This window comes from Eutrigla gurnardus (assembly GCF_963514095.1).
Source record: "Eutrigla gurnardus genome assembly, chromosome: 16".
Taxonomy (NCBI): Eukaryota; Metazoa; Chordata; class Actinopteri; order Perciformes; family Triglidae; genus Eutrigla; species Eutrigla gurnardus.
Window position 1 is genome coordinate 21,188,447 of NC_139927.1, and position 12,767 is coordinate 21,201,213.

Genomic DNA, 12,767 nt, shown 5'->3' on the forward strand with positions numbered 1-12,767 from the left:
CAACATGATCACGGAGGCCAGTTTAGGACCCTGGACAGTGCAGGGCCACACTTTACTAAGTGGTCTGGATATAAACGTCAGATTGTTTAACGTTATTATATGACATGAATGGTTACTGTTAAAGGTTGAGTAAGTGATTCTATTCATAAACACTTTTTGTGATATTACTCGAAATCATTGTAACACTGATTGCAATGCAAATGCAAATACATTAAATGCTCTGACATAAAAAAATATATAAATAAAAAATCTGTGGCCGTGGCAGGACTATAAAAACCCAATCACAAAAGTCGGGATGAGAAAACAATTGGACGGCCTGCCTGTCTGTCTTCCTGAAGGCACTCTGCTGATCTCAAGCATGTTTGGGCTCTGGGGGAGGGCTTTGAACATGTGGAGACAGTCTTCATAGAACAAAGGGGGTGGAACTTATTTTGATTCTGCCATGCGTTCAAAGTCAAAGCCTCTGTGGTTTTTCCAAATGCCCTACTCTGCCTTTAAGGGCTTGAGCTCTTTTTTTTTTTTTTTTAGCTTGAGCAATTAACTATTTTACTTACTTTCAAATAGATCAAAAACATGTCATTGCACCAATTATTAAGATGTCTTTAATATAATACATAAGCCCCAATCAAATCACTATAGTATCGCTTTGCAATCTTTTAAAGTCAGTGGGAATAGAAGACTGAAAGACGACTGATTAGAATAATGAGTGTGTAACTTTGAATTAAACAAATATATTCAAGCATTGTTGAAGTAGTTTGAGATTCCAGCACATACAACTGATACAATCAGTATTCATTTGAATTTTTTTTTTTTAAATGGACCCTCCGAGGACACAGTTCTATAATGCAATATAATCAATAAAAACATTTAACTACATTATTAACAGCACAGTAACTTGCTTGTATTTGTATCTATCATCAGCTTGGACTGTAACCTGTGATTGTTCCTGTTTAATGAAATTAATTTTGAATTGAACGTACATCGATGGTTTTAACTGTATGTGGAAGCAGTCTAATTGACCGTGAAGTTTTGTAAATAAGTTGCGTTGTAATTATGCTTTTATTATAAAAGGAATCCCTTTTTTAAACCTAAATTAGGTACAAAACAAATTATGGATTTGAGCAATAGAAAGCATCCTGACTTGAAACAGTACAAAGTGATTAAACTGCCCAGAATATCATCAGTAATGTTGGCGACAAGAGGGGACTGCACAGAGCCCAAAGGGCCCTAAACTCCACCTCCTCACTCTCCACTCCTGTCTTCCTCTCCTCTAAACTCCTCCTCATTCACTCTCCACTCCTGTCTTCCTCTCCTCTTAACTACTCCTCACTCACTCTCCTCTCCTGTCTTCCTCTCCTCTAAACTCCTTCTCCTCACTCTCCACTCCTGTCTTCCTCTCCTCTAAACTCCTCCTCATTCACTCTCCTCTCCTGTCTTCCTCTCCTCTAAACTCCTCCTCACTCACTCTCCACTCCTGTCTTCCTCTCCTCTTCCTCCCTTCTTCTCCTCCTCACTCACTCCCCACTCCTGTCTTCCTCTCCTCTTCCTCCCTTCTTGTCCTCTAAACTCTGCTTCACTCGCTCTCCAATGCTGTCTTTCTCTCCTCTCCTCTCCTCTCCTCTCCTCTCCCCTCCTCCTCCTTTCTCTGTTCTCCTCACCTACTACCGCCCCTTCGTCATCCTCGCTTTCATCCTCATCCTCCAAGTCCGTCATCACTCTGTCCTGCGTCCGTAAATCACCACCACCATCGTCCACTGTTATTCGCTTTTTGGCTATCACAAATCGGTCCATTTTCGCTCTGTTGACACAATCGACATAACTAGCCGCTTAGCATCAACCACCGCTAACGTGAACGTCAAATTCAGCCTGCCGTCTGCGTGCAAACCAGCCAATCAAATCGCAAGACACACAGGGGAAAAAAAAAACAAAACAATCACCATAGGAACGATATAAACAATATTTCTTCAGATGATTGATTGTTAATGTCTCAGTGTCTTAATTTTGTCTATATTTGTTATAGTTTTTAATCCATAAATATTTCGAGGGGAGGGAGGGCAAAAGGGGGGGCGCAGCCTTTGACAGGAGGGTCTTGAGACCCTGCTCGCTTTTTGGCAGGCTCAAAATGCATATCTTTTTTTCTCAAAGTGATATATTTTACATGCAAAGTCTGACACTTATATACCTTCTCTTCAGTCTTCAGTACACATCCTGTCATAAGAGACACATAATTACTCTAATGACATGAAGAGTAATATTCTGAATAATATACACTTCTCAAATCTTCTTTTGGGGAACACTGTTATTTGAGTTTTCATATCTATATCTTTACACTGTGATTCCTATGCTAAAGTATAGCTAGAACACAATCTGTAGTAGTAGTACTTGCTAGCATATATTATTTATAGGATGCTTAAGCATTTAATCACTTTAATTTACTGTTGTTTTTTTCTGGTAGATATGAAATCTGTTTCAATGGAAATACATTGGGATGTATTTAAATAAGGGTTATTCATGAGCTGTGTGTTCAGACATTTTGCAAGCATACTAGCAGACCTTCTTTTAATTTGTATAATATCTAGAAATGCATGATCCTGGGATTCTTTTCTTAGTTAATGTGATGACACTGCTGCAGCTTCACTAGGGGGGACAATGACTCTACCATCACTGTGTAGCCTACCAAGGTCACAGCCATTTGTCATCAGCCTCTATGTAATTGGGCACTTCTCCTCATTTTGGCCTGGTTCATAAGCAGCATCATTAGGCCAGTGTGCTAATGATTTGCACACAAACACATGGACACAAACAAATAGCTGATTTCTAAAATGGGACTCTGATTTAATTATTAAATTAACAAGTTTAAAAAAATAAACGTTACCAAAGGTTTTGTAGCCTAAAATTCAACTTCTTGTGAAGGGACATTTATTTAAAAAAACAAAACAAACTGCTATGCATCTAAAGGACCATACCAGTGTTAGTACATGTCATTGTCCATTGACAAGATCGGTCACAGAGTTTACATTAACCTCTACCATGTTTACCAAAATTGCTCTATGTTTGAGATATTAAACAAATGTTTGTTTGTTTGTTTACATTTTTTCCATATTCAATCAATGTTACAGAATGTACCTGAAAATGTTTGACAAGGTTTGTTATAACTCACAGGCGTAATAACATTCAGCCCAACAACTCTCTTGGCTCTGTTGTGATTGACAGCTCAGAGGGCGGAACAAAAGTATTAAGAAGGTCAACGATTGGCTGAAAGTTAGACCTCAGACTTGTGTGAATTTCAGGCTCGTTCCGATACAACTCAACAGCCACCATAAATGAATGAATGAATAAATTGTGGCTTTTACACCAACATTGAGCGGTATCTCACACAAGCTTGTTCATCTCACCGCTTCCTGGTTACAAAGTCCAATCAGAGCATGCCAGAGAACTGGCCAATGGGACATAGCCAAGGGAACATGTGACCCTTATGCACAGATTGTGCTTGTTATTGAGGTTGATGTACGCCGAAATGAGACTCTCTTGAACTTGATATTAACGGCTAGCTCCACATCTTAACTGAACCTATAATGATGCAACAAGCTGATAATTAATTTTGAAATGTTTCATGTTTTTAACGTTAGGTTCAAAACAGGAATGATAATCTTGTCTAAGTCTTTTAGTTGGTCAGTCCAAACTGAAATATATTCATTGCATCGATTGCCGTTAAATCACCTTCATAGTCCGTAAAGGATGAACGCTACTTTGTTTGGTGATCCTCTGGCGTTTCCTCTTGTACTACTATGAATTTAACATTTGTGGCATTGAGTGAAAGTCACGATTTTGACGGATTGCCATAATTTGAAAGACATTCAATAACTTTGATCCTTCATTGTTCAACTAGCACCATCGTCAGGTCAAAAATTGTATTTGTTTATGACAAAACACCTGGAAAACTAATGGCATTCCTATAAGCCACAGCTTTACTTTGTGTTTCCTGCTAATTAGCAAATATAATTCTAACACATTAAACAAAGATAGTGAGCATGATACGCAGTACACCTGCTAAATATCTGTGTTACTCACTATGTTAACTCACTAGGTGAAAGCGCTGCTATGTCTAAGTATGGCTTGCCCTCATACTAAAGAGTGTACATATGGAAGTCTCGCCTCTAAGGGTGTGATCAAATGCAAAGCAAATATTTAGGCATCCATTGTATCTGTTCATCCAATGAACTCACAACAAAATTGTTTGTTTTGCATTCATACTGCAGTAAACCAGCTGACGTGTGTCTTGCTAGATCCGGTGCATCCAGCTTGTTGAAATTCACTGAGCATCTCTGGATGATGTCATGAACTAGTGAATAGTGAATAGTGGGGATTCCACACATGGTAGAGGAAACCTGGTTGGTGTCTCACGTGAGCAACATAACATTTGTTGGGAACACACCTTAATAAACAAGCATTCACATTCAACAAGCAAACATTCACGTCAGCCATGTTGACAGTTTAGCTTTGGGAACCTCATTCATCCATGTAGATTCTTCATTCAGTGCTAGAAAAATAGCCATCTTTTTTTTCTTTGATCTAATCGTTTCAGAGCTGATAATGAATTTTAAGTTATTGCTCAAGCTATTCAGCACCACTGGTACATGTTTTACTGTTTTCCTTTTTTTAACCAGACAGCAGCTCACACTCTCTCTCTCTCTCTCTCTCTCTCTCTCTCTCTCTCTCTCTCTCTCTCTCTCTCTCTCTCTCTCTCTCTCTCTACTGAGCATGAGGTAACCATAGTAACTAGAAACTAGGTTATAAAGTACTGTATATAAACAACAGTAAAGCACACAAGAGTATACAGTGCACTGTCTCAGTCAATATTCAATAACAAGATGTTCCAGAGAAAGATTTTGAATATCATAAATACGAGCATCAGTCAGCGATTCTGTGTCTGAGGGGTTTCTGGATCTGTTTCTCTTGTCTCCACCTTCTTTCTCAGTCTATTTCTCTTCTCTTCATTTTCTTTCTCAGTTTCATTCAATTGAATTCTGCCACATTATATCATAAAGCTGTTATGACATCTGACATTTTCTGTGTATACTGTTACAAAAAATATCAGCATCAAATGTAGAAATGGACTGCATAGGTTATAAAGGTGGCTATAATTAATACCCCACTGTTTGAGAGATCTCATTGTTTGCGAATATACAATTTACTCATATTGATGAGTCTGATGTTTTTATTTTTGAATGAATACAGACAAAATATGTAATATAATCATTGCGAAATTGTGTAAAAATAAATGTGTCAGTGGCCACACCGTTGCACTGAGTGACATATTCCTTCATTGCCATTCATGTGTTTATTTCAAGTCAATCCCACATACACTGTCCTGCTGGAAATACTCTCTAGGGCAGCAACTGTATCACTCCATATTTCAAAATAGTTTCAACAAATGCACTATTTACCCCTGTTTTATATTTGCTAAACCCTACAGTGCCCAGCTGCTTTAGGAATCTACTTAGTCTTTGTTTAATAAGTCTATATATATATTTAAGATTCTAAAGATTTATATTTTCAGGAGGAGCCAGTGGGCTTGAGTGCCACAGGCAGGGTTGGAAGTCTGAAAGTATTGAACACCTGGGGCCTGTACTACGAAGCATGATTTGTGCTTAGCGAGGTAACTTAAGGATTAACTCTGGGTTTTCCGTCCTACGACGCTGGTTCACTTCTTACCGGGGTAGATCGCCATGGTAACTTACGCTGTGGAGCTAACCTGCTCCGGAGCAGGTTATGTTCCTGATAAGAGATCAACGTGGAGAAACACACCGCCGACTGACCAATCAGCTGTCTTGGTGCGCGTATATAAAAAAAAAAGAAGCTTGGTGGATCGTGAGAGGGTCTCATAGGAGAACTATAGAGTGTACAGAGACCGGCAAAACCCTTTTGTCTGTGTCTGACGATGTTTTATATGAGAGATACAGATTCTCATCGGAGGGAAAGACTTTTCTGTGTCAGCGTACAGCCTACTTACCACTTTGAATTATGTTTTTATATTTATTTGATTTGCTCCCAAGTCCGATTTACACCGCCGGGATTGCAGCTGAAAGATTGAGGCTGATATTGTCATAAACCACGTTATAAGAATACATTCAAGCAACACATTCATTATTTTAAAGTTATATGTTTGGCCTTTTATTGCGGAAGGACATCATAAGAGTTGAAGGGACAAGAGAAAGTGACGACATGATTTAAAAGACGGCCGAAGGGGGGATTCGAACCGGGGCTGCTCCAAGGAGCCTCGTAACACGGGTCGGTAACTCTACCACTAAACTATCAGCAAAGTTTAGGTTATCATTTAATCAGTCAGATCTAGTAGTGTCCTTGTGATGGGGCAGTCATATTATACTACTATAAATACGACTTCCGCATTCACACAGTCGGCGAGTTTTTGCCAGCTGTCCTTCCTGCATTTGGCAGATGAAACTGTTGCCTTTTGCCTGTATTATATGTTTAACTTCTTCGTATTTCTGTAAGATTATGGTTCGCTCCTCGTACGTGAAATACGCCGCTCCGCTGCCGTAGACTGATCCATGTATGTGATTGGTCAAATGCTGCAAACGCCGCCTCTTTCATGTGCACGCGCTCATAGCTGGACAGGTAAACCCTGGGTTGAGTTAACGAGTTGATAACCAGCTTCGTGTGACCGCTTATCTCCGATTGCCTTTATTAGGGTTACTTAAGCTGGTTCTCTGAAAGATACCCTGGGTATGTTGAACTCGCTTCGTAGTACAGGCCCCTGATGGGAACAGAATGATGGGAAGATTGTCTAGATTTCCTCTCGTGAAACAAAACACAAAACATACAGTATTTATCAATAGTTGTATAACAGAGAAGGTTAATCGTGAGAATTATCTTATCTTAAGTGGAAGAATAACATGTACTGGTCTCAACCAGTTAACAGACTGAAGCTCGACGTGTGTGAGAAAATAATTCCCCTTTTGATATTTGCCAAGCCCTATGGGATTGAATTAATTGATTGAATCTTCTTTGCAGCACACTCTCCTCTAGTTTAACGCTCTTTCACATAAATGATGTGTTCTTCAATAAAGAACTCAGCTACCGAATCCATTGTGTTGGACTATAAGCATTAGACTTTCTCTGTATTGCATAGGAGATGCAGACATACTGGGATTACCTTTCAGCCAATTAATTGCTTTAGGATCCTATGGCGGCTTTCCATATGTCGGCAAACCTGTGGGGGAAAGCCTGCATATTTTCATCCAATTACATATTTATGTTTGTGCATCAACATTTTTTTTTTCTTTTGTGAAGCACAGGGGTTGCACTGTGGCACTTAACCGTCCAAAGCCAGTAGACAGACCGCAGCCCCCTAAGTCCATTGTAATTGGCCGGTAAGGGATAATGAGCTTGTTCCATTTGAAGAGGAGTGATCGGCTGCAGAAACAGAAACAATAATAACAAAGCCAAATTGGACAGACCTGTCCTTCACTCTGGCCCCATGCTATCCATCATGTCAATGACAGGATTTGTCCTCACCTGTTTCCTAATTCAGTTGGAGGGTTCACATTTTCTTATTTGAAATTCTGAAGCAAGAGCTCAGAAAGTGTAAAATAGATTTGAGTAAAAGGCCAAGACAATTGGATGGCTTACCATGTCATTTGGTACAGACATGCATGCCCTCCCCAGGATGAATCCTAAAAACTTCCTCCTGATTTTTCCTCAGTGTCATCATCACATCAAATTTTTGATTTATCTAGTTCTTTGTTTTACTAAATACCAGCAGAACTACTGACATTCCTATCGACTGAACATTGTGTTTAGTGCTGATTAGAAGACATTAATATGCTAAACTCAGATGATGAACAAGGGAAAATATTACACATGTCAACACTATAAATCAAAATCTAGTGTTCGCTGAGATTGTACAGTTGGACTCTCTAACCCTTTGCATTGGTTATGAATCCAGCTTCGTAGTCTCACGTCTCATAGCACTTTAATCACATAGGAATCAGCTGATAAATGTGAAAAAAGAAACACTGTCAGATTTTAAGGACACGTTTTAAAGAAATCAACTTGCACATTTCATGCCTCTTATTATCTTCTCCAAATGGCTTCTAAATGTGTGTGTGCTGCCATCATTTTGCCTTTAGGGGTTTTTACAGTCAAATGTCCCACTGTGAGTGAATGTGAGTGAGATAAAGCATCTAGACCAATCAACAAGTTCAAGCTCACTTTTTAACATTTTATCTTGCACAATTCATTACATGCTGACGAGCATGTTGCAATACATTATACACATTATTTAGTCAGTGATTGCTGCAGTGGAGCGGGCCTTCACATACCTATTTTTATACAATTACATGAAGCTTCAATTGTCTTTTTATAACCAGTTCCCCTCTGGCCTTTTTGATTAACTGCACAATAAAGTTTGAAAATAATTATTTCGTACAAATGGCCATGCAGTTGCGAAATAAACAAATTGGAGCATTTTTACTGCAAACAGACCAAATTTAAATTTTTTGTTGATTATTGTTGTTTTTGCATTCTGAAATTAAACATCTGACCCTCAAGTATGAAATGAGTATCAATCAAAGGCACCCATTTCTTTACTTTAAGTTAGTGTCAGGAACTTTTCATTGATTTTGAAGCTGTCTCAATGTACAGTATTACTAACAATGTTATTTCTATATAGTTATTCTTCAAATCATGCAGGTTCACCAGAAACTCCTTCAGCTCAGAGTCTAGGAGGGGATCTGGCAGCACAACGTATCGCAGCAACAATCTGGGGCCAGTTTTTCAAAAGTAATCCTATTGGATTTCAGATTTGGGATTGGAATCATTTTTGTAAATGTGTTTTTCAAAAGGAAAAATGGATTCTGTAATAAGATTAGATCACATAATCCAATCTTCGTTTTGATCAGGATCAAACCTTCAGTCTGGGTTTTTGAAAATATTTTAGTAGGATCGGGATAGATTTGATCCAAAAAATCTGGATTAACCTGATCCAAGCAGAAGGGATTCAGAGTGAATTTCAGGAACAGTACGCAATGAAACTCTAAAATTGGTCAAATAATACTATCATGTAGTATATAAACAGGTATTTATATTTTAAGATTTGTTTAACCGTGTTGAAGGTACAGTGATATAAAGTGTATAATACAGCATATTATTAAGCCCCATTTTTAAAAAATCACAAATTCCTCATCACATAATTCCACAATCAGAAGTCATGAATATAGGCCAATATTTTTTTAATGTCATTTATCATTTATGTTTCCTCTATTTGAGAGGCTGCTCCTCTTTTCAGAAGGTAATTTTTCATTGTATGATTTTGTACACTCATCTTTATTAGATTAAAGAAATTCTGAGAGTCCGTTCAAGGGTATCAGTCATACTAATATTAGTTGTGAGGAATATCATTTGCTGCCAATCAGAAATTTGTCACAGAAATCACCAGATAGTACCTTGACAGATGCTTTTCCAGCCTCAATGCTACTACATAACATAAATTACTTGTCAAAGAGGGTTGTAATACATTTTTAGCATGTCTTCATATCATCAAACAACCAAACAAAGTTCAAGTTCAAAGAGTTTGGACTGCAGCACACCCATATTTCTGTGCCCGAGTGAATCAGACTATCATAAAACATTCTGAAAGACCACATATGGTGTTTTTGCCCTCTGTGGCGACGTCATGGTGAGGCAGACTGGTTGCCATGGCTATTTTGAGTGGCCTGCCCTTTGATGTGTCAGAGCAGCGACCCCATATTGTACCCCACTGCCCATTTTGGCCAACCAATCAGATCTGAGCCTGGTCATTTAATCTCTCATTTAGCAATTATCATTATGGGGCCGATGGAAAATGATATTTGGTTGAGTAAACTGGAAGATACAGCCTGTGAGAAGGTCTTCATGGTAAGTTAGCTCTCAAAGGCCAGTTTAGACCAGTTTGATTTGGATTCAATTGTAGGTGGAACTAGCTGCGACAATGCACCATGACGGATGGGGAGAGCTATGATATAGACTGAAGATAAGTGAATGTGTGGGTGAATGCATGGCCGTCGGACCCATTGTAGTTACTTTGGACCCGCCCACTTTTTCCGTGTCAAAAGTCAGCACATCTGTCTGTCCACTCTGCACTACTCCTTTGTAAGGGGGATTCCCTGTTTTGATCAATAACAGCAACATGTATTGTAGTTAATTACCAGGATGAGAAAATTAGTTCTAAATAGAAGCTCAGCTCACGTTGTTAGGACTTGTTATTATCAAAGGGAAAGGGACAATGGAAGGAATAATCCACAACGGGGACATGTAGTTTATTGGAGAATGTACTTTGACTACAGTTGTTCTCCACTTAAAGTGATGGTTCGGAGTGAAATGCACCCTAGGTCATTTCCACCAAGACATCCAGCCAAATACCCCCTCGGAAGCATTTTTAGCGATGGTCAGCATTGGTCAAGATAGGGCTATCAGCCGAATGGCTTAGTACTAGCGCGATGGTACATCTTGATTATCTCGTAAATTACCCAACTAATAATGCATGGAATGTTACCAAACTTCTACAGTAGTACACATAGGGTCTGTACTCACAAAACGAGCCATTTTGTAAGTACACCAGGAGTTTATTTAAAAGAACACTTGCCTGATAGCTTCTATCCTCGGCTACTAACGCTAACTAACGCTACCGCAGTGTAGACGCTACTTCCGTGTTTACCCAGCCGATGCCGTGACGCGAGTTTCACGCGAGAATATGAACGTTTTTATTGTATTATCAGGTCAACACTTGTCAACACTTGTTAACCTGATAATACAAGCATTTATAAAAATGTGTTGACCTGATAATACAAGCATACAAATTCAGCAAAACTTTTTCATACTCTCGTGTGAAACCAGCGGCACGGCATCGGCTAAGTAAACACGGAAGTGGCGTCTACGCTGCGGTAGCATAGCAGCCGAGGATAGAAGCTATCAGGCAAGTGTTCTTTTAAATAAACTCCTGGTGTACTTACAAAATGGCTCGTTTTGTGAGTACAGACCCTATGTGTACTACTGTAGAAGTTTGGTAACATTCCATGCATTATTAGTGGGGTAATTTACGAGATAATCAAGATGTACCATCGCGATAGTACTAAGCCATTCGGCTGATAGCCCTATCTTGACCAATGCTGACCATCGCTAAAAATGCTTCCGAGGGGGTATTTGGCTGGATGTCTTGGTGGAAATGACCTAAGTGGAGAACAACTGTAGTCAAAGTACATTCTCCAATAAACTACATGTCATGCATTTCACTCCGAACCATCACTTTAACTCATTGATTAGATAACATCAACAGAATTCATTCAACAGAATTTGGAATTGCATGACAGCATGGATGGATCCTCTGAATTAGTGATGGAATCGATTCCTGTACTTTTAGTTTTTCAATATTTTAAAATATTTGGAGCCAACGACTTTACAAAATGTACAATTATTTCTTTCTCATGTTATAGCAGGTAAAAGTATCAAACCAATGTCAATATGCATCAGAATACAAGAAATTACATCTAAGGGCCCTAGTTTCATGGCACAGCGCAGGGCGGCGCAGGGTGGCGGAGCCGGCGCAATGCAAGTTTCGACCCGCGCAGCCTTGCGCACTGTCAGTTTGGCAGTTTGGAGGATCGCCTGCGCCAAGATGGGTGTGGCGGCGCAGCAGGGGGAGGCGTCACAGATTCAGCTTGGCGTAGCGAAAGTTTCGTGGCAAAAAGTTTTGTGCGCACACGTCACCGAGACCTCATAGGCAGGTTTCCACAGTTCCAGGCACATTTAAATGCAATAAATAATCACAACAAACACTATTTAATGCAACTAATTGAATCAACACGTGAATTTATATCGATATAGATTGTCCCGTCACATCTGACGTCAGATCAAAGGCGGATGGCACGCGTAATGGAAACTCAGCCTCTCGGACCAAAACATCTCCCTCTCTCTCTCCTGTTTTCCTGACAACTGGATACATTGCCATGATATCAAGAGATGCTTTGATCCCTCAGACCTTCCTGTCCCACTCCCACTGGATGAATTACAATCATTTTCAAAGACTTTTCATCTGGTCTAAAAAGTCAAATTTGTCCAAATAATTTGGTTTATGACCAAATATGCCAAACTGTTGACATTGCCATCAGCCTCTGCCTTATTTTGCGTCAAGTGCTAATTGGCAAATATATTTCCAACATTATATCCTGTTTTCATAAACATTCTAAGATATTGTGTTGACTTGGTTGTCAATTGTTAAAGGGCGACTAGTACTGTGTCTGCACTGCCATCTTTGTCACAGTGTTAACAGGACAGCTAGGGGTTTTGTTGTGTTTGGTGTTTTTCCCTGGGTGCAGTCGAATAGTCTTTTTTGCTTAGGAAGGTTCCTAACTGAAGAAGTGACCCGGAAGTAAACAAGTGGCCGCCATGATAAGAGCCGTTCGGATTCTTTAAATGCAAAGGAAAGGAGCTCCAATTCTTCCTTTCAGAGCTCCTTTAGCATAGGATGCAACGGACCTTCCTATGCGAAAGGAAAGGAGATTACGCCGACCCACAATTCTTTGGGAGAGCAACATTTAAAGTGCCGCACACCTCGGCCGTTCATGAAAACAAACGATATGTGCATTTACATATTTAACAATTACTTTCATGCAGACATAGTAATTGGAATTGTGTTGATACATGTGTATGAACAGTGATAATAATTGAATGGTATTTTTTTTATTTATTTCAATCATGTTACAAATGTT

The 12,767-nt window shown here is 39.3% G+C and overlaps 1 protein-coding gene across 1 annotated transcript in view; it reads right to left on the reverse strand.

Annotated features, from left to right (window-relative positions):
* LOC311027193 (26S proteasome regulatory subunit 4) overlaps nt 1–12,767 on the reverse strand; it is a 125,208-nt gene that overhangs the window by 92,021 nt on the left and 20,420 nt on the right. The gene's annotated exons all lie outside the window — the stretch shown is intronic.